Source organism: Urocitellus parryii, chromosome 6, assembly GCF_045843805.1.
Source record: "Urocitellus parryii isolate mUroPar1 chromosome 6, mUroPar1.hap1, whole genome shotgun sequence".
Lineage (NCBI taxonomy): Eukaryota > Metazoa > Chordata > Mammalia > Rodentia > Sciuridae > Urocitellus > Urocitellus parryii.
The window spans coordinates 532,334-553,175 of record NC_135536.1 but is presented as its reverse complement, the minus strand read 5'-3'; the positions used below and the strand labels follow the sequence as shown (position 1 = coordinate 553,175).

At 38.7% G+C, this 20,842-nt stretch overlaps 1 pseudogene; it reads left to right on the top strand.

Moving 5' to 3' along the window:
* The first annotated feature begins 1,506 nt into the window (after positions 1–1,506).
* LOC144255487 (nuclear receptor-binding factor 2-like) lies at positions 1,507–19,037 on the top strand (annotated as a pseudogene).
* Positions 19,038–20,842: the final 1,805 nt, after the last annotated feature.

The window sequence follows — 20,842 nt, the reverse complement described above, 5'->3', positions numbered from 1 at the left end:
TCGGGTCTAATACCGAGTGAAATCTAAAATGGAGGCCATGCTGGGAATGACTCAGGGAAAACAGGACAACTCATGGAATGTTAATGAAGTCCTGAAGAGGCCCTAGGCCAAAGTCCACCTGGAAGAAGTATTAACCAACAGCCCCAACAGATCTGGAGATAGCCCATCTCAGAGAAGTGATAATCCCATCCCAAAAGATGATAATTATGTCCACCTGTGTCCCACCCCTCGGGCCTTCCAACCTACATTCCATCACTGAAAGAACTATAAAAAGGGGAGACAACTGCACTTCCACGGATTCCACCTCTTGGGTCCCCTTCTTCCTCCGGGAGAAGTCTTTTCTTCTGTCCTTTAATAAATTTCTAATCTCTACTCTGACCTTGCCTCGGCGTGCTTCTTTGGTGTTATTCTTCAACATCGGGGAGCAAGAACTCGTCACCGGTCAACAGCGGTCACAACCTTAGCTATAAAAGGGGAACACATTCTCCCTTTCATGGATTCCACCTCTTGGGTCCCCCTTCTTCCTCCAGGAGAAGTCTTTTCTTCTGTCCTTTAATAAAGCTTTTACTTTCCACTCTAACCTTCCCTCAGCATGCTTCTCTGGTGTTACACTTCAACATTGGGGAAGCAAGGACTCATCACCCACCGGTAAACACCGGTAACACCATGGCTTAGAATGTAATTGTTAAATGCATCATTATACTTGGCTATTTGTAACACATGCTATTTTATTAGTTTATGTTCAACTTCAAGGCAGAGACCTGCTGAATAATTCACATTAACTCCCATCATGGCCCAGTTCAGTATATGGTTTAACTTTGCTCAAATTTGCTTTTTTAAGTTGTATATGGACACAATACCTTTATTTTATTTATTTACTTTTTTTTTTTTTTTTTTTTTTTGTGGTGCTGAGGCTTGAACCCAGTGCCTCAGATGTGCTAGGCAAGCAGTTTACCACTGGGCTACAACCACAGCCCTCAGATCTACTTTTTGAAAAACATCAACAGGTACAAGGATAAAGGTGGGTACACAAGTGCAAGAGAGGATGTAGCTAAGCAGAGTGAATTTCAAAAAAAAGTCAGGTGAGAAGGAAATGAGAGAAGTCAATATTGGAAGATAGCCATCTTAAGGTACTAAAAGCCTGCACCTCCTCACAAAACATCTGACTACCCTTTCAGAAGATATTTCACGGGGAAAAACAAAACAAAACTCTTGAAGCAGACATCAGCCGATGCCCCGCCTTCCGTGAGCCCCACCTACTCCTCGTCTTCACTCCCACCTAGAGTCAGCCACCTGTGAGTGACATCAGAAGTGGATGTGGCCACAGCAACGCTCAGGGGGCGGCCCGAGGCACTGGAAAAGGAAGTGGTAGGGTGGTCGCTGCTTTTGCGCCTACCACAGTCTCTCTGGGCTCGCTGCGGGGCGGCTGTCTCCAAGGCTTCCTCGGGCTCTTTTTCTACTTCCCTCTACGTGCCCTGGCGACGCTGCTCCGCCGGGTCTTTGGAAGTAATGGAAGCACCTCTCAACCTGGTAAGTGGCTGCGTCCACAGTGGGTGCCTTTGCCTCAGTCGTCGGGTACAGTCCCCAGAGTGCAGGTAGACCCTTGAGGCCAGGGGGTAGTCTTAGCAGTGACAGTCGCAGAGGCTGAGGACCACCGGCAGGCCCTCAGTTCAGAGAGGCTCTGGGCAAGCCGCCTCAGAGTTTGCCCTCCTCTGAGATCGCAGGGAAGCTCCCCATGACGTCGGTCGCCCCCTGTTGCAGGGCCCCTGGCGAGGGGCTGCCGCCTCCTGGGGATGCCCTCTCCTCTGCTGCAGTGGGGGAGATGCCTCCAAGCGCCACGCAGCAGCCTCTCTGAAACCCGGGAGGCACGGAATTTGGCTAGGACAGAAATAGTGTGTATTGCTGATTGTAAGTTTCAACACACGGGGAGTCTAAGCTCCCCGACTTTGGAGAGGTGGAGTAAAACCCCTAACTCAAGTTTTCTTTTCACCTACTTACTGTATTGGTTCTGGTTCATAAATAGTCTCTCTTCTCCCCGAATAAATTAGGGATAGCTGGGGGAAGAAAACACGACCGTTCTGTTTTTAGCTCAGTTTCATCACTTTAGGCGTCATAAAGTATAAAAGCTGTTTGTTGTTCTCAGAAAAAGTACTGGTAGTCTAAAGTCTTTTAAGCAATAAGAAACGGTTCTTTCCAGACTGGCCGCTGCATCTGTGAGTTTTCTAATCTAGGAGATATATAGATATAGATATAGATATAGATATCTATAAAACTTACAACACCTAAAGTTGTAGACAGGACGAACTTTTTAGTCATGGGCTTGCAGTTCATTTGTGCTGGTGGAATTGGGAAAAAGGACTATGGAGGAATAATTTCTCACATAGGTCTTCTCAACCCTACTGTGTTGGAAGAGCCTTGAACTGGTTCACACTATATAGAGAAGCAATGGAGCCTGGTGGTTTAGGAAAATAGTTTCTGAAGCCAGACTGCTTGGGTAAATTCTGACTTTGTCACTTAATTGATGCCTAACCTGGGGTAAATTACTTGACCTCACTCTATTTCAGGTTTTTTGTTAGGGTTAAAGGAGGAAATAGGTGCAAACCACTTAGTACTGTATCTGATACATAGTAGAGTATGAGTTAGCCATTATTATAATGAGACCATAAGCCCATAACTTAAAGTCTCACTTATACAGTTTTGAATTTGGTGAGCTTTAAAGCCTAAGATTCTAACCGGCAGCTGTGGTTCAAAGTCACTGGTATCATCTAAAATTATTATTCCAATTTAACTTTGGCAGGTTAGCTGTTCTGAGAAACTCTTCCAGTTTTATTACTTTGGCCCCTCTCCCACCCCCTCCCCCCTTTGTTGTTTACCCTTAAAAACTTTGGACTACATTAGGGAGTTTTTTAAAGCCAGAAAACTGTCTTGTACCTGTCTTGTTTTAAGGTGACATAGTTTGCAATGAAACTTGGGTGACTCAATACTGAAACTTAATAGGGGTATTAGAAATAATCAGCCATTTACAAAGTGCTTCAAAGTTCAAGTGTCCTTGCAAAATGACCACTGGTTCAGTTCCAGTTAGCTTTGCTTTATTTGGCTACAGCCTGTCGCATAGCCCCAGTCAGCTGCTCTACAGGTGTGTCATGGCTTAGGAGAAGACTGAAACTGGTGATTGTGGTAAAAATAAAGCACAGAGTCAGCAGTTTAGGAAAAATTAGTGGGGGCATGTAACCACTGAGCCAGATCCCCAACCCTTTTTTGTAATTTTATTTAGAGACAGGGTCAATATAAGTTGCTTAGGTCCTTGCTAAGTTGCTGAGGCCAGCTTTGAACTCAAGATCTCCTGCCTCAGCCTCCCCAGCCACTGGTATTACAGGCATGCTTCAGCATGCCAGGCTTGTGTAATCTTTTGAAAATAATTATATTTAAAAGATTAGCACAATTTCATAATCCATAAAGTATGTGGCAAGTAGCATGTTTGACATCTTGAATTCTTAAATCATTTGAAAGATCTGATTTATTACCTAGCTATTTATTGGAAGATAATAGTGGAATAGAGGTTAATATTTACTTGAAGGGTTTTAAAAGTGAGCCAGGCTCTGGTGGCTAACACCTATAATTCCATCAGCTCTGGACTTGGAGGCAGGAGCATAGGCAATTCAAAGCCAGCCTCTGCAATTTAGTAAGGCCCTAAGCAATCTAGCAAGACCTTGTCTCAAAAAAAAAAAAAAAATAATAATAATAATAGCAGGGCATGGTGATGCACGCCTGTAATTCCTGCTGCTGGGCTTGGGAGGTTGAGGCAGGAGGATTGGGAGTTAAAAGCCAGTTAAAAGCTAAGCAACTCATTGAGACCTGACTCTAAATGGAATACAAAATAGGGCTGAGGATGTGGCTCAGTGGTTGAGTGTCCCTGCCTTCCATCCCCAGTACCTCCCCAAAATAAAAAGGATGTGGCTCAGTAGTTAAGTGCCCCTGTGTTCAGTCTCTGGTACCAAACAAAACAAATAATTGTGTTACTAAGTAAAATTGAGAGGCCTCTATCAAAATTTTGCTAAACACATTCTAGTATTGACCAAGTTTATTGTATAAGGACTTAGTACAGGATTATTATTACATGGATTTATAATCATGTGTCCTCAGGGATCCTTGGGGTTTAGTAAGAACTTTTTCCTGGTTTTACAGATGAACCTACATTGAGAGAAATTAAGTAATTACTTAGGTATTGACCTAATATATTCTTGGGTACTGAGTAAAATATTGATCAAACTCATGCTTTGGATGCTTTTTTAGCAGTGCTTCTCTATTAATTTTCTCATTTTCATTTCACCTTGGCCCTTATCTATATTGAACTCTAGATCCTATGTCAGCATTTATTGCCTCTGCTGTAGTATTGATTCCTTTATGTTAGTTTTACAGTAAGGGCCCTAAGGCTTATTTCTCACAATTAAATTTTCTAAGATATGGAAGAATTTGAAATAGTCATTCCAATGTTTAACTAGAACAAGCTGGGAGTGGTGGTGCATACCTGTAATCCAGTAGCTTGGTAGGCTAAGGCAGGAGAATCACATGTTTGACACCAGCCTTTGCAATTTAGTGATACTGTGTCTCAATGTTAAAAATAAAAATGTCTGGGGTAGTTCAGTGATAGAGTACTCCTGATTCAATCCCCAGTATTGCCAATACAAGGGAAATAAAGGAAATTTGTACAAATAATGCATCTTTCCCCCAAAAGTTGTTAAAAAGAAAAATAAATTTCACTTCCATTGAAGAAAAAATAGTCTTTCAACTTTGAATATGTTTGTTTCATCTGGTTATTATTTTTTTTTCCCCAAAGGGTTTCCTCTCCTTTTTGTCAATATGGAAAGATTGTAACATAAAACTTCTTAGTGTCTATTTAGGCATTTCATTTCATACATTTAATTTTGGTATTGTGAGCTGGTAAAATGTTAAAACTTAATGTGCGATAAATGGTGCAAAGCACATACCTGTAATCCAAGCAATTTGAGAGGTTGAGGTTTCTTGAGCTAGGCTTGATAATTTAGGGAGACCTTGTCTTAAAATTTTACAAAATTGGGAGAAAGGACTAGTAGAATGTTTTTTAGTTTTCCAGTACTGGAAAAAAATTACATGAGATTATTTCTATTTCTTGGTTTGTTTGCTTCCAGTTTGGGAGATGATGTAAGGTTTTAATTTACATATGACCATTGGTCATGATTTACTCACCTGTGCTGCAAAGGCAGGTCAAAGTGTTTCCTACATGTTTGTCTCTTAAGTGTTTGGAATGTTTCTTGAGTAACTGAGCTTCCCTCCAGAGTAGTCAGTTCTCTCTTTATTTGAGGTAAATGAATCCACTTGCTTTCGAGATTGTAATCCAAGAAAAATAATTATATGATGGTCCAAGGAGGAATAGCCTTGTATTTTCCTGGAGTCTTTGTGATTTTAATATGCAGTGAAATTTTTAAGGTAAAGAGGGCTATTTGAATCCTTTCCTTGTCGCCCTGAAAATATTAGGGAAAATTAACCTCCTGTCACAAGTGAGGCTGGGCTTCATGGAAATACTCTAGGAAAAGGCAGTGGAGCACTAAAATATGTCCAGCAATTACTAAGTGATGGGATTAGCATTATCTATATTATTTATCTTGTCTTCCTAATAGCTATATGAGGTATTTCACATTTTAAAGATGAAAACATTGAAATTGAGAGTGGATAGTGATTGTGAGATTTAAACCACCACTCCTGACTTGAGTGTCTTAAATGTAATTTTTAGTAGTCCTTTCAGTGCTTACTGGTTGTAGATACTGCTTGCTAGTTGTCTGTACGTTACTCTATTGATTAAGAAAGGAAGGGGGAAGAGGATGACTCCCAACAGACAACCCTACTATAAAGTCAGGAGTATGGTATATTTTCCTCTGTGGACTTTTTGGCATTTTGTTTCTTTTCATTTGTCTTTACAGCTTTCCCCTAAATGAACTAATAAATTGAAGGTTATAGAAGATAATACTGTTTTCCTTTGGGTAAGAGTGCAGTGTGGAATGTGTATTTTAAAAGTGGCCTATAGCCAGGTGCACATTCTTGTAAATCCCAGTAACTAGGGATGCTAAGGTAGGAAAATTCTAGGTTCTAGACCAGCCTCAGCAAATTTTGAGACCCTATCTCAAAATTTAAAAAGATAGTGAAAAGAGTTGGGGCTGTAGCTCAGTGGTAAAGTGCTCCTGGGTCCAATCCTCAGTTTCAAAAACAAAGCCGGTAGAGGTAGAAAGAAAATATTTGTTAGTGAGATCAGCCACTTAGTAACATGTTATATTTGCTAGGTTTTTGTTGGTTGCAAATGATGAAAACCCATTTGAAATCAGCTTAAGCAAAAAGAGATGATTTATTGGACTCTAAACAAAGGAGCAGGAAAAGCAAGGGTACAGTATACATGGGTCTAAGAACATAGGGAGCCTCAGATTCAGACAGGAGTCTCTGACTCTTTAGGCCGACTGCTTCACTTCTCTTTACAGACCTGTTTCTACCTGTGTTTCCAAGTTTCTGAATGTCACATTATTTACAACCTCTTGAGACATTATTAACTTAGTATCTGATTCTAAGATTGACATTTGGGGGCTGGGGATGTAGCTCAGTTTGTAGAGTGCTTGCCTCTCATGCACAAGGCCCTGAGTTCAATCTCTAGCACCACATAAAACAAACAAAAAATACCCAACAAAAATCTGGATGGGATTCTTTATGTGTCTAGTGGACAAGGCAATATGATTACTGTAACATAGGAGTCTTGGATTATAAAAAATTTCATAATTTTTACTTTGAAATAACACAAATTTTTACATGTACTTCTTTTCTTTTTTTTTTTCTTTCTTTCTTTCTTTTCTTTTTCTTTCTTTCTTTCTTTTTTTTTTTTTTTGAGATTGGGCCTTTCTACATTGCTGAGACTTGGATTACAGTCCTGCCTCAACTGGGATTACAGGTTTTCGTCATTACACCATAGCTACTTTTAATGACTTGATTCTATTAAGAACAGTATTTAAGGAGATCAGTTTTAAAATGGGAAATCTTTAATGATTCTTTTAAAAATAAGAAAATTACTACCAAAATAGGTTTCCTGCAGTATCTTTAATTATTAAAATATGTACTTTAATGTAGTCTGTTGTCACTTTTTGAGGAGGGGGTACAGGGGATTGAACCCAGTGGTGTTTTCCATGGAGCCACATCCTTGGTCTTTTTAAAATATTTTATTTAGAGACAGGATTTCCCTGAGTGTCTTTGGGCCTCACTAAATTGCTGAGGCTGGCTTTGAACTCAGGTCCTCCTTCCTCAGCCTCCTGCACTGTTGTGATTACACATGTGCACCACATCACCCAGAGGTTTTTATTTTTTATTTTTTTTAAAATTTTGATTACTGGGGATTAACTCCAGGGCACTCGGCCACTGAGCCACATCCCCAGCCCTGTTTTGTAATTTATTTAGAGACAGAGTCTCACTGATACACTGAGTGCCTTACCATTGCTGAGGCTGGCTCTGAATTTGTGATCCTCCTGCTTCAGCCTCCCTAACCTCTGGGATTATAGGCATGTGCCACCATGTCTGGCTTATTTTTTAACTACCCCCTCCCCCAGTTTTGAAGCAGGATTCTCTTAAATTGCTTAGGGCCTCTCTAAATTTTGGAGGCTGATCCTAAACTTGTGCCCCTCCTGTCTCAGCCTGCCAAGTCACTGGGATTACAGGTGTGTCCCACTGTTCATTGTCAACCTCTTGGTGATAAAAAAAACCCAAAAATCTCCACTTTCATTGTCTATCACGGTACTTAGTATAACAAACCATTTAGGGGGTGCTAATTAGTTTAATTTTCACAATAACTCTCATTTTATAGATAAGAAAATTGAAACAGATAGTTAAAGCCAAATTCATGTGTTTATAAAAGTGTTCAAACTGAGAGTTGGAACGTCGGCTCTACCCTGTCTGCACTTGGTAGATGTTTAATAAGAATTTAATAGTAACTATACTTTAAAAAAAAGGAATTTGCTGTGGTTTGAAATAACCTAAATTGATGAGTGTGTTTATTAGAAAATTTTATATCTGAGACTATAGTGAGAGGTAAATCCTGAATGGGCAGAGTTGGAGATTAGATTTTTCCATGGGGAAGTTTTAGGGAAGATGGAAGAGCTAAGAAGTCCTGACTTCACCTATTGGGAACTTTTTGTTCTTGTTCAGAAATTCAAGTCACCATTTATTTTGTCATCAGAGCTTGAAGTTTAATTATGGAGGCACACAAATATCCATAGCACAAAGAAGAAAGTGATTGGAGTCCCCAAAGGCACAAAGATCATAGAGACAGTACTAGAGTGCAGTGATCTCAAATACCATCTTGTTTTTGCCTCTTAAAATGTGTCTGAGCCAGCAGCTATAAAACTAGCTACATACCTTTGTAAAATCTTAAGCCTTATTCCAAACCTAATGACCCAGAATTTACATCTTCACCTAGTTCTTATGCTTTGAATTCCATTTAAAACCTCAGGACCGTGGAACTAGTCCAAATCCATCATTTTATAGGTCAGCAAATGGGCCCTGAAGGTTGGAATAAATTAACTGTTTCAGTGGGAGAGCAAGAATTTGATAACAGAGCCCCTGATTCTTGGGAGGGATAGGTCTACAATGTGCTACTCCTAGTTATGATGGTCTGTGGGGTTTCAAGGAAAAGCCTTAACAATATTAGAATATATTCATTAGAAAAATAATGTTAATCATAACTTCTTGTATCTACTAGTTTTCTTCATTATGTATATTCTCTTTCCCCAGAGCCTGTCATTTCTAGTTACCTGAAAACATTTATATGTTTTAAACATATTTTTTGCTTAGTCTGACTCTGTGGTTAAAATTCATACAATAGCCAGACATGATGGCACATGCCTATAATCTCAGTAATTTAGGAGGCATAGACCAGAGGATCACAACTTACTGAGGTCCTAAAACAAATTAGCAAGGCCCTGACATAGAACTTTAAAAGGACTGGGGGATGTGGCTCAGAGGTAAAGTGCTTCTGGGTTTGATCCCTAGTACCATGAAAATATATAGATAAACAAAAGGCCAGTATTGCTTATTTAATCTGTTTACCTTTCAATGTGGGGATCCTTAAGTCATTTGCTTATAGAATTTTGTAGTTTCCCTTTGTTCTTTTGGTGAGTTGTATCTGATTAAAAAAAAAAATCACTTTAATACTAGGTATTGGTTTCATAGTGCCTCAAGTGCAAACATTTTTTCTTCAATTTTTTAAATGGTACCAGTAATTGAACCCAGTGGTACTTTAGCACTGAACTACATCCCCAGTTCCTTTTAGTTTTTTGAAATAAGGCTGACCTTGAGCTTGTTATTCTCCTACCTCAGCCTCCTGAGGAGCTAGGATTATAGGCAAATACCACCATGCCCAGTACAGACTTCTCATTTCTGAGACAAATAGCAGCTTTATGTTGAAATGGAAGAATGAACTGATAATAATAAAAGTTAAATTTTACCATATGATAAGTGGTTCTCTGATAATAGCTTTTTTTAAATTATTATTTTTTATTTATATTTGACAACAGAATGCATTATAGTTTTTGTTACACATATAGAGCACAATTTTTCATATCTCTGGTTGTATACAAAGTATATTCACATCAGTTTGTTTCTTCATACACGTACTTTGGATAATAATGACCACCACATTCCACCATCATTTGTAACCCCATGCCCCCTCCCTTCCCCTCCAACCCCTCTGACCTATCTAGAGTTTGTCTATTCATTCCATGCTCCCTCTCCCTACCCTAAAGTCATGTTTTGTACTTAATAGTAATTTATAGATGTTTGTCTTCTAGGCTTATCAGCAGAGCAGACGAGCAGACCGTTTATTAGCTGCAGGGAAATATGAAGAGGCTATTTCTTGTCACAAGAAGGCTGCGGGTAAGTTGTCTTTTTAAGAAATATTGATTGTAAAAATGAAGAGCAATTTGTTTTTCCCAGTATCTCTGACCACTTTATTTAGAATGGAAATCACAACAGTAGTGTTTGTTGTCCTGCATATTATTCTGCTGATCACCCAGAAAATTAGCTTAAGAGTATTTTTTCAAATATGATGGATTTCCCAGCTTCTCCTAAACCAGTCTTCTGTCTGAAACATGAAGATGGCATAAATGGCACCTTGGTATATAGTTCTTATACACAGCCGTGTTCCTAAAGACTTATGAGCCAATTGCAAGAAGTCTGCCAATTCATAGTAAATATTGTTTAAAGGAGTCTGAATTTCAAATACTTGACATTTGTGCTTCAAGATGGGCACATGGCAGGTACCACATAAATCTGTATATTTTATGGTGAGTTTTATGGGGGTTTTGTACAATATTAACTCTAATGAATTCAGTATTGTTAAATCTTTCCTAAACTATATTTTGTTATCCATTGAATTATTAAATTTTAGTCATTACAAAAGCAACATATTGTTTAACTATTTAAGTCATGTTACATATGAGTTCCATAAGCACACATCCATAATCCCAGCAATTTGGTAGACTGAGGGTGGAGGGTTGCAAGTTCCTGGCCAGCCTCAGCAACATGGCAAGGCCCTAAGCAACTTCAACCGTGTCTCAAAATAAAAATTAATAAAGCACTGGGGATGTAGCTCAGTGGTTGAGATGCTTCTGGGTTCACTTCCCAGTACCAAAACAACAACAACAAAACCAAAGATTCCAGCTAACTGAATAAATAAAAGGAAAAAACTTGCATTCCTCTTAATCTTTTATTTGAATAATTGAAACTGCTGTAGGGCTTCAAATATCACCCTGACCTGGTCTAAAATCTGTGACATTCTTAGGTTAGAAAAGATGATAGCTTGTTAAATCATTAGCTTTAAATCATGGAGATAGAACTTAATGTGATTAGTAAATCCAACTGGGCTGATTTGGAGTTTAGACTTGGTTTTATGGCCTGGTTGTAGCACACTCCTCTGGCATGTGTGAGGCACTGGGTTTGATCCTTGGCACCACATTAAAATAAATAAGTAAAATAAAGGTATTGTGTCCACCTAAAATTAAAAAAAAATATTTAAAAAATAGCCATGTATTAGAGTTGCAAAATCGATGTGTTGGAATGAGCTCATTGTATTCTAAATTGACTTATTCACAATAGTTTTTTTTTGTTTATTTTGATACCTGGGATTGAAGTTGCCTATGAACCACTGAGCCATATCCCCATCCCTTTTTATATTTTGAGCCAGAGTCTCCCTGAGTTGCTTAGGGCCTCACTAAGTTGCTGGGGCTGGCTTTGAACTTGTGAGCCTCCTGCCTCAGCCTCCCCAGTCTCTGGGATTATAGGCATGCACTACCATGCCTTGCTGGAAGAAGTAGTAGGTTCTTCAGATTTTCTTAGTTCCTGTCCCCATCATTTCTTAATGTCTACTTTAAATATTTGCCTTGTTTCCTATTTGGAGGAAGCAGTTTAATCAGAATTGTTAGTTTTCTTTTTTTTCCTGAGATGCCTATTCTTTTACCAAATTTCTCTTGGTTAGCATTTGTTCCTGTTTTGAATTTGTGAAGGAAATCTATGACCATGCAATCAGATTGAAAGTTTTTTTTTTTTTTTATCCTCCTAAAATAACCTTTAAAACTTTCAAATAGAAAACAGGCATGTGGCACATGCTTGTATTCCCAGTGACTTGGGTGGCTGACCCGAGGATTGCAAATTCAAATCTAGCCTCAGCAACTGAGGATGGCCCTAGGTAAATTACCAAGGCCCTGTATCAAAATTAAAAATTAAAATGCTGGGGATGTGGCTCAATGGTTAAGTGCCCCAGATTTCAATATCTTATACCACATGTGGCCTCTGCCCCAATTCCCAGTTGTGAGATTAATTAATTAATTAATTAATTACTTAGGACTTAACCTAGGGGCACTTCATCACTTGGTTACATCCTTAGCCATTGTTTAAATTGAAACAAGGTTTCACAGAATTTCTTAGGGCCTTATACTAAAATGCTGAGGCTAACTTTGAACTCCTGATTCTCCTGCCTCAGCCTCCCTAGCTGGTGGAATTATAGGTATGCACATATATACTGTTTTAAGGCTCTACAAAGGGAGGCATTTCTTGAGTTTTGCAAAAGCTATTCTATTTGATAAGAAAGTAGATAAAACAGCTGATGCTGTGGCATACTGCTGTAATTCCAACAGTTCATGAGGCTGAGATAGGAGGATTGGGAGTTCAAAGTCAGCCTCAGCAAAAGTGAGGCCCTAAGCAACTCAGCAAGGCCTTTTCTCTAAATAAAATTAAAATAAAAGCTGGGAATGTGATTCAGTAGTTAAGTGCCCTTTGCTTTGATACCTGGTACCAAAAAAAAAAAAAAAAAAAAAAGGAGTGGATAAAGCAAAGTGTAGTTCAGACAAGGAGAAAAAATTTATGCAGGTAGATGGTAAAAATTAAGAAAATTCATCCACAATGTATCTGAACAGTTGCAGAGCAGATAGAACATCTCAACAGATTTAAATGTATAATGAAGAAAAAATACCCAAGGTATGCAAAATTAATAAGGAACAAAAGACGAGAACAAAGTGAAGAAAAATGTAAATCTGGCATGTAAGGCTCTATCAAAACTATAATCACCTAATTTTCTTTGAACAAGGAACACCTAATTAATTTGCTTCTTAGGAATGGTAGAACCTAGCAGACACTTCTAAGCATGAAATTGGAAAATCATTAAAATACAAATAAAGATCAGGCAGAAAGCAGTGTCTTGTATCTGCAGAAGGGGGAAAAGAGACTTAATATAGGAATGAGGCATACCAAAAGGTTTATAGTAAACAAAATATAAGAAAATTTATACCCCATCTTGTTCAAAAACATATTTTTGAACAAGAGAAACAATGAAATACAGAATGTAAGTAAAAATAAGTAAATGAAGAAATCCATAGAAGCACAAAATGAAAAACAGATTGATATTATAAACCTCAAAATGTACTATGAGTTTGAATATTTATAGAACTTATGATTAGTTCTTTGTGTTATTTTTGACATTGTCAAAATTCCTGAGAAAATCAATGTAGAAGGAGAAAAAGTTATTTTTTCTTAACAATTTCAGAGGCTTCAGTCCATGGTCATTCAGACCCATCTTTTTTTGTGTCACGTGACTTGGGTGGCTGAGTTGAGGATTGCAAATTCAAATCCAGCCTCATCAACTGAGGAAAGCCCTAGGTAAATTAACAAGGCCTTGTATCAAAATTAATGGTAGGAGGAAGAACTTAATGGTAGGGAGTGTAGTGAAGAAAACTGCTCATCTCATGGCCTTGAGAAGCAGAGGGAAAGGAAGGAGATGTGGCCAGTATCCCCTTCAAGGTCATGCCTTCCATGGCCTAACTTTCTTCTGTTACACATCCCCTTCCACAGAGTTTGTTACCTCCCTCCCCATAATGCTATCAGTTGGGGATCAAACCATCAACAAATGAGCCTTCAAGGGGGCATTCAAGTTCTAAACCATAACATTCTGCTGCTGGCCCCCAGAAGCTTATGTCCATCTCCTGAAACAAAATGCACTTATTCTATCTTAAAGAGTCTCCAAAGTCTTAACAGTTCCTTTATTACTCAAATGTCCAAATCCGAAGTCTACTCTGAGACTCAAGGCAAACTTGGTTGTGAGCCACTGGAATATTTAACAAGTTATATACTTGTAATATTCAGTGGCATAGGATAGACATTCCCATTCCAAATATGAGGAATAGGACCACAGAAAGAAGAAAGGGACTTGACCAAATAAAGGTGGAAACCCAGCAGGGCAAATACTGAGTTCTGTAGCTTCATGTGCTGCTTTTGGGACACAGTGATATGATGTGAACTCCAAAGGGTTTAGGCAGCCCTGTTCCTGGCTTTGCCAAAAGTAGTGCATGTGGCCACTCACTTTGGCTGGTTCTACTCTCTGCCTGTGACTTCCATTGTCAGGCATTCTACATTCCTGGCATCTCTGACTTACTGGGGTCTCCATTGCATCTTTAGCTTCACTCTCACAGCTTCACACATTGCCTTCTCAGGGGCTACTTGGCAGGGGCTTTGACTGCCATATGCTGATTGAAGTCTTGATGGGATCCCCCAGGATCCCATATAATAACTCCTGTATTCATGTTTGCAAAAGCACCATTGTATGGATGACAAAGTCTGCTACCAGCTGGAGCAGTAGATGGCCTGCTTCAACAACAGCTATGGCAGACTCTGATTCCTTTGAAAGATGAACACAAGGAAAACAATTCCCTGGCTCTGTGGGAGTAGGGCTCATCTGGGCTCTCTTATCAAATAGAAGTCTTTGAGTCTATGATGGGTCTTGCTGATTCCTGAGGTGCAAAGTCTTTAGCTTCTTTTTAATGGCATTGATCTCTTTAGCAGTGGTACCTTACTTGGCCACAACTTTAAAAGTTCTACTTTTCTGTCTAAAGTTTTTCAAATCTCTCTTTTCTCTTTTTTGTTCCCATTCTCAATGGTATATTAATTGAAAGCTACACACACAGACCACTGCCTTGAAATTTCCTCCACCAAGTTAATTAGTCCATCTCTTTCAAATTCAGCCTCACAGAATCTTAGCATACATAAAATGAATACTAGTTCTTTTCCAGAATGTAACATGAATGGCTTCTAGTCCAGTTCTCAATAGGGTCCTTATTTCTGTTCGAAACCTCATGAGCTTGGCCTTTAGTTTACACAATCTTATCAGCATTCTGGTCTTCTGAGTTCCCACCAGAATTGCACTTTAAGCTCTGTTTACAACATTACAAGCTTTCTGTAGTCAACATCTCTAATCCATGACACCTCCTCCATCTCAATTTAAAAGATTTCTCAGCCACTATCAGGTATAGTGATAGCAAAGACCTTGCTGCTTTTTATTACCAAATTTCTGTTGTAGATTTTCATAACTGAGAGATTCAACTTGAAAGGAGGAAAGGTTTCATGGGTTCATGGTTTCAATTCATGTTTTATTTGCCCTGTTGTTTTGGGGCCTGTGGCAAGGTAGAACATCATGGTGAAATATGTGGTAGAAAGCTGCTCACTTCATGGTAATGGAAAGCAGAGAGGGAAAGGGGATGGGGACACATATGCCTTTCACGTCAAACCCTGAGTCACCCAATTTCCTTTAACTAAGCCCTACCCCTTACAGATTCCAATACCTTCCCATGGTGCCAATAGCTGGGGAACAAACCTTCAACACTTGTGCTTGCTTCCTGGGGCATTTAAGATTCAAACCATAGCAGACTCCTAGCAATTTACTAAAAGAGGAAAAGTAAGGATTTACTTCAAATTAAGTCACCCAGAGTTTGATCCTGAGATCAGAGAGTTGTGGTTATTGTTGTTTTTGGTACCTGGGATTGAACTCAGGGTACTTAACCACTGAGCAACATCTCTAGCCCCTTTTTTATTATTAGAGACAGGGCCTTGCTAAGTTGATGAAGTTGGCTGTGGACTTCAGATCCTCCTGCATCAGCTTCCAGAGCTGCTGGGATTATAGGTGCTTGTCATTACACCTGGTCTGAAAGTTTTTTTAGGGTAGCTGGGGCAAATATCCATGGGACATACATCTTAGTTTAAGCAAAGGTTTATTGACAGAGAATATTTACTAGACTGCTCTTCTGTAAGGTGCTGCAGCCTGCTGGAAAGAAAAATGTCTTTTAAATATATAGTCAGGTACAAGCGAGTAGTTAAAAAAACACTGTGATTGTTATTTGGTACCATTGCTATAGTTTTAGTAGTTAGGGAGTCTTTGGGGGTGGGCCTAAAAGGAAGGTCATGCTTCATTGCCAGGTGCTAATTTTCAAAATGGGAGTTATTTTGGACTAAGTACCTAACAGGTTCTTGTTATTTTTTTTTTTTAAGTACTGGGAATTGAACCCAGCCAGGTGTGCTTTACCACTGAGCAATATCTCCAGCTATTTTTATATTTTTTGAGACAAAGTCTAAGTTGTCCAGGCTTGCCTCAGACTTCCAATCCTCCTGCCTCAGCCTTCCGAGTTTCTGGGATTACAGGTATACACTACTATACCTGCCTGGTTCTTATTACTTTTTAATCCTTCCTACACATTATTTTTCAAATGAAATCATCTTCAGTTCTTTAATTGTAAAATCTGTAGGGTTTCTGTTTTTGTTTGATGGTGGGGATCAAATGTAGGTCTCCACCTGCTAGGCAAGTACTCTACCACTCAGCCACATCCCCAGTCCTTCCATAGGGATTTTAAAGCATAGAACCTGCCAGTTAAGATATCAAATGCCTGTAATCCCAGAGACTGGGGAAGCTGAGGCAGGGATATCAGAAGTTCTAGGCCAATCACAGAAATTTAGCAAGACTCTATCTCAAAGTATAAAGGGCTATGGATGTAGCTCAGTGGAAGAGCTCTAACCCTTGTTTAGTCACTGGGATCATTCACCAGTATTGAAGCAAAAAAAAAAAAATCCCTCCAAAACCTAATCATAGCATTACTGCTTGTAAGATCATTTTTTTTTTCTGTATGAGAAGTATTAAAACTTCTTTTACCTGGTAATTATAGGATGATACTCATATATTAATGTTCCTCTTTTTTTGGCTAGCATATCTTTCTGATGCTATGAAGCTGACCAAGACTGAGCAGGTAAGACATGTTCTTAAGGTTTACAGAAAAATTTTTAAAAGATTTTTTAATGGAGACTTGAATTGTGTGTAAAAAAAGCATTTTACCCCTTTTTAAGTTCTTTGATTGTAAAATCTGCAGGGTTTCTGTTTTTGTTTGGTGGGGGATCAAATGTAGGTCTTTAAGTGCTATATTAAAAATGTGTAAAATGTGAAAACTAAGTGAACTGTTGATATAACAACCTTCTCCCCCAACCTCATTCCTGTTCTTTTAGACATGCCAAAACTTGCTTCTTGTTAGTAGCTCATATTTGACCATTGTTGGGCTGTTTGTTTGTTTTAGTGCCTGGTATTGAACCCAGGGGCGCTTAACCACTAAGCCGTATCCCCAGCTCTTTTTATTTTTTTTATTTAGAGACCGGGTCTTCCTAAGTTGTTGTGGCCTCCCTAAGTTGCTGTGGCTCTCTTTGAAACTGTGGTCCTCCTGCCTCAGGCTCCTGAGCTGCTGGGATTGCAGATGTGCACCACCATGCTGGATCCAATTGGATAAATCTGCTTGTTGAAGATTTTTTAAATATGAAGTCTCCCATTTGTCTGTTCTTGAATTCTTAGACAATTCTTTTTTTCTTTATTTTTGACTTCCTTCCTCCCTGTACTGGTGATTGAACCTAGGGGATGCTCTACCTGTGGACCACATCCTTCCAGCCCTTTTTATTTATTTTTATTTTGTGACCAGGGTCTGGTTAAGTTTCCCAAGTTAGCTTTGAACTTTTGATCTTCCTAAGCCTCCCAAATGGTTGGAATTACAGGCTTCTTGTACCACTATGCCCCCTGCCTTACGTTAAAAAGTTCTTAACTTCAAAATATGTTTCACCAGTGACTTTATTTCTTATGCTAGGGGAAGGCTTGTTGAGGTTTAAAAAATACTTTTATCTAAATACCTTTTTTTTTTAACAGTGGTCTGAGTTGAATTCAGGGCATTATACATGTTAGACAGGTGCTCTATCATTGAGCTACATCACCAGCCCTATTTTAAATTTTGAGACAGGGTCTTGGTAAGTTCCCCAGGCTAGCCTTGAATTTGTGATTTTCCTGCCTTAGCCTCCTAAGTAGCAGGGGTTATAAACATGTGCCACCAAACCTGGCTTCTGATTTCTTGATTGTAAAATATCAGGTACCTAGGAAGTCCTTAGTACATATATGTCTAATTGAAATAAGGAGATAATTTCTGAGAGGGATATCAGTGGCAAGGAAAACCCACTTACTTCTTAACACTGAATCATAGGATACTTAACTTTGTGTCTTTGATACTATAGAACCTGCTATTGGTATCTGCCTGCATTGAGCTTTCTAAATCTCTGTTAACAGGAAGACTTTTCATTTTGGTTACTATAGAACTGAGTTCTAAAGAGGAAGGATTTCTCCAATTCTAAGATGAATACAAATGGCATGGCATTGCAGATGGAGGAAGTGTAAGGCACAGTCAGAAAAAGTCTGAATTATTGAGATTAGGATTTTAACTTAATGAATGGTGCTTTCACTTAAGTAAAACAAAATACACCATTCTCTAATTTATGTTATTTTGATATTGTTATTGAATCTTTACTAAATTGCAAACAGTATAAAAATTTTAAGTGTTAAGTCAGAAAGGCTCTTGGAATAGCATATATTAACAGTAAAAAGACTTCCAATATTAAATTCTGCAAATTGTAATTTTCCTTTTATGAAATAGGCTCATTTATCATTGGAATTAAAAAGGGATAGCCACATGAAACAGTCCCTCCTTATCCAGGAGAAGTGGAAAAGGGCAAAGTGTGAAGAACGATCAAAAGCTCAGAACACAGACAAAGATGTAGCTACCCAACTTCAGGCATCTCACAAACCCTCTGCTGATGATGCAGAGTGTCAGAGTCCCCTTCTTTCTCAGAACTACAGCCTTTGTACAGAGAAACACCTTTCTGAAATTCATGGAGTCTTTGACAGGAATTCAGAAACACTATTATTTTTACTTCAGCAAAAGAGTGAGCCAACACAGCCATGTATTGGAAGCAAAGCCCCGACGGATGATAAAACAATTATTGAGAAACAGGCAACCAAAATTGCAGATTTGAAAAGGCATGTGGAGTTCCTTGTGGCTGAGAATGAAAGATTAAGGAAAGAAAATAAAGCACTAAAAGCTGAAAAAGCAAGACTTGTAAAAGGTCCAGTAGATAAGGAGCTGGATGTGGATGCTGATTTTATAGAAAAGTCAGCATAATGGAGCTTGCCACTACATTCAGACACTGCTACAGCTTCTTCAACCTGGCACAAATTTGCAGCAAATACTGGGAAAGCCAAGGATATTCCAATACCCAATCTTCCTCCCTTGGATTTTCCATCTCCACAACTTCCACTTATGGAGCTGTCTGAGGATTTTCTGAAAGGACTTATGAATAATTGAAATGGAAGGCTTTTAGAGAGATCCGAAGAAATACAGCAACACAGTTAATCCAGAAAAGAAGAAAAGATAAAAAAGGGAAAACCGCATACAAGGGTAATTCCAGATGTGATTTACCATCTGGCTGATTGGCAGGAGCAGCATTGCCAGGATGTGAGAATCAGTCACTGTGAAATATATTGAGTAGCTGATCTACCCACTAGAGCTAATGGTTCCCACCTGGCAGACAGTAAACTCTTGGAGGTTCACTTTCTCCCGATGCAAACCAAATGGCTACCTAGAATAATTTTCTCAAGCACCAATTAATTTTCTTCAGGGTTAAAATGTATAAAATTGTGTTATGTATAATTAATCTATAATGCCATAAATGATAATGTAAAACCTAATTAATATTGTGGCCTGAGGGCCTGCCATATATTTGAAACATGCCATTATGTAAAAATGTGAGTATGTAACAGATGTGATTCTGCTATCTGTATTTGGGGTAGAAATGGGAGTTCAAAACCCAATAGAGTCAAATGTATGAAAGATGATTTATCAAGAGCTCTGTAATGTTTGGAACAATCAATAAAAAAAAAGAAATAAAAAAAACATGCTTTCTATCATGCATTGACTGTATGCATTTTGTTATGCACATTTTGTTTGTTTAAGTAAGGTGTATAGGATACACACTTTTCTAGATGAAACTACAATACCCACATTTTGCACTAATAACATAATGCTGACCTCAAGACTATCAGGAGAAATATTTAAATTTCCATTTTATGAAGAAAGGAGCTAAATTATTTGTTATGCTTTTTTTTTTTAAATAGCAATTTACATAATTAATCAGGGTGCATTTTAAATTCTAACTTTGTTATATAATGCATCACTTAAAAATACTAAGGAATGATCCTTTGTTTTTAATGATGCATAAGTGGAAGTAATGCTAGTTGGCAATATTTGATTGTAAGAAATCAATAAAGTCATTGTGTTTTATACCCTTGTTGACTGGTTGGTGGTTGAAAAGCAAGGAACTGTGTGGTATCTGGCTATTGTAAACTTTGAATAGGAATTTAAGCAGATGCTATCAAATTATTATTTTGGTGTGTTAAAGATTTTCCACTGTTGTTTTGCAATCCCTTTCCCCTTTAAAGGTGTTGAAGGAGAGTGTAGAATTTCCTGAGGAAATTTTGGGCAAAATCAAGTGAAAATCCCCAAGAGCTAAATGTTCCAAGCCTTTCTTTGGTGGAACTCACCTGGAAAGTGCCCAGGGCTGCTCTAAGCAGCTTGCAGCCATTCTTGTAGCACCTTTACCCAGTGGAGCACAGTGAGTGAGTGCTTTTTTCTAGGAGAAGGGGTTGGAGAAGAAGAGGATGTAAACAAAACATTTCTTTGCAGATCACTAGGTATGTTAAAGCATGGACTTCCTGTGTGCAATTGTGGGACTGAGGCACATACTGCCTCCTGAGGGAGTGAGGACTTCATTGGGCTCAGTGGGTAGGGTTAGGCTCCCATGTTCCATGAGGAAACTAGCCTAAGTAGGAAGGGTGGAGAGATCATGCAGAAGTCATATTTTTCCTGTCTTATTGTGTTGCAGATGAAACCATCTTAAAAGTTATACTACTTAATTTGTTTATCTCAGTGTTATAACATCCCAGATTTTATAAACCTAGCCTCATAATTGTTTTTTCCCTTTGACAGGGTCTTGCCAAATTGCCCAGGCTGACCTGAAGCAATTCTCAGCTTCCTGAGTTGTTGGGATTACAGGCGCGTGCCACTGCACCTGGTTTGTGTGTGTTTTGATTAGGACTGCGATGGTTCCTTTG